We start from the raw sequence: 2,062 nt of genomic DNA, 5'->3' as shown, positions 1-2,062 counted from the left end.
ATTTGTCTGTTTTTTTAAAATGGTCATAACTCAAATTTCTTATCGGAATCGGCTGAAACTTTTTACACAGCATAATGACATCAATATGTATCAAAAAATGTAATAAAAATTTGGGGGTAATATTGGAGCCATTTTTTGAAAAAACCATGGGCTATAGCCTTGGGTATTTTCTAAAAACTGACCCATTATTTAAAATGGTCATAACTCAAAAAATTTTCATTGGAATCACCTCAAACTTTCTACACAGCATAAGGACATCAATATGTATCAGAAAATGTAATAAAAATTTGGAGTGATTTTGGGGCCATTTTTTGAAAAAAAAACATGGGCTACCCATTTTTCAGAAACTTGGCTTGCATTTTAAAATGGTCATAACTTGAAAATTTTTATTGGATTTGACTCAAACTTTCTACACAGCATAAGTACATTAATTTGTATTTAAAAATTTAATAAAAATGGGGAGATTTTGGAGCCATTTTTTAGAAAAAGCATAAGATTCATTATTCTCAGTCAGTACCTGAGTATCATTACATGTGTAGACCAGTGATGGACAGTTGCAGAGTTTCTTTAAAGCACTAATACAAACCAAGTGAGGACTACCACCCAGTGAGTGAGAATGAGATAAACATGATCTGACTGTTGGTGTTGATAATAAATGATGATACACTGATACTTGTAGAGGAGTTGGACGACAGAATATAACACTTTCAACTAAAGAAATAAATATTGTAGAATAGTAATCAGATCAGTATTAAACTAAGACGCATACATGAAGTACAATTATACTAACAAATCCATAAAAGTAGACATTGTATAACTGTGTATTAATCATGTACACAATACAATTTCATGCATGTATACTTGTACTGTAGGTATAGCACTGTACTCAATATGCATATTGTATAGTGGGAAATTTTGGAGTAAATTAAATTTTGCGAATTGGCGTTTTGATAGCCATTCACCAAAATTAAAATCCGCCATTTTGAGCCATTATGCGCATGCTCAATGACATGTGGCCACAAATTCACCAATTTAAAATTCACCAACCATCAAAATTTAGCAAATTGCCAAATTTTATTCCCTCAAAATTTCCTGCTATACAATATATTTAATATATGTACCTTTTGGTGGTAAATATTTCTTATTTATTTCTTGTGTTCTTCTTAAATAAAACATACTAATAAGCCTCATCAACTAAATAAATAAATTAATAAATATATACATTGTTGTGTATTCATAATAAAATGGTATGCATAGTTACTTCTTGTGCTCTTCTTTGTCCTATCTCCTGTTCTGTCTCTGTGGCCTCTACTTGTCTTGATGCTACAATTGGCTCTTCATAAATCTTCCTATAAGCAGACTGTGATCTAGGAATTAAAAATAATATTATATTACATGTACAGTCAAACCTGCTATTGTGGACAGTCTAAAATAAGGACACCTCTATAATGAGGACAGGTAGTATCAGTCCCAATAGAATATAAATGTGTATTAATGAACCTCTGAAATAAGGACACCTCTTTAATAAGGACAGTTTTATTGGGTCCCAAGGTGTCCGGAATAGACAGGTTTGACTGTATAATTATTAAGAAGGTCTGGTTTAGCAATTAATATAGGTATATGTACATTATGAGTATGTGTAATTACATACATTATAGCTTATGATAAAAGCAAGTGAAGCAATAATATATGTATGGTTCAACTTTTGGACTGAATCAAAATCAGCTCAAAGTTTTTGCCCAACGTACATGTACATGTAAGGACATCATTATTTAATATTTAAATGTAAATTTGGGCGGCTTTTGCAGCCAATTTTCGGTCACAATGGTCCGTGGTATAATTGACAAAACTAAATTACACTATTCAAATTAAAATGATAGTAATAAAATTAAAACCATTAATAAAGAGGATTAATAATGCACGTACCTAATAATCCAGGATTACAAAACTCTGTTATAGCATAAAACTACATCAAATCATTCTAAGAAAAACAAAAACCAATTTATGCATGCAAATAAATAATAACTTGCACATGTAGATCATACTTGTACTGAAGTGCCAC

General features: G+C 30.7%; 1 long non-coding RNA gene across 2 annotated transcripts; it reads right to left on the bottom strand.

The window, feature by feature from the left end:
• Nucleotides 1-502: 502 nt before the first annotated feature.
• On the bottom strand, nt 503-1,983 carry LOC109591771 (uncharacterized). Of its 2 annotated transcripts, none has more exons than XR_002189981.1 (4): nt 1,927-1,983; nt 1,262-1,367; nt 1,122-1,194; nt 503-711 (listed from the first exon to the last, which is right to left on the bottom strand). It is a non-coding gene; the product is annotated as an uncharacterized LOC109591771 (long non-coding RNA). The 2 variants fall into 2 exon arrangements; XR_002189982.1 differs by lacking the exon at nt 1,927-1,983 and adding an exon at nt 1,410-1,448.
• Nucleotides 1,984-2,062: the final 79 nt, after the last annotated feature.

The sequence above is a fragment of the Amphimedon queenslandica genome, unplaced genomic scaffold (assembly GCF_000090795.2).
Source record: "Amphimedon queenslandica unplaced genomic scaffold, v1.1 AMPQUscaffold_7289_Cont20758, whole genome shotgun sequence".
Classification (NCBI taxonomy): Eukaryota; Metazoa; Porifera; class Demospongiae; order Haplosclerida; family Niphatidae; genus Amphimedon; species Amphimedon queenslandica.
Note: the sequence above shows the minus strand (reverse complement) of the source record. Positions and strands in the feature narration are given on the sequence as shown.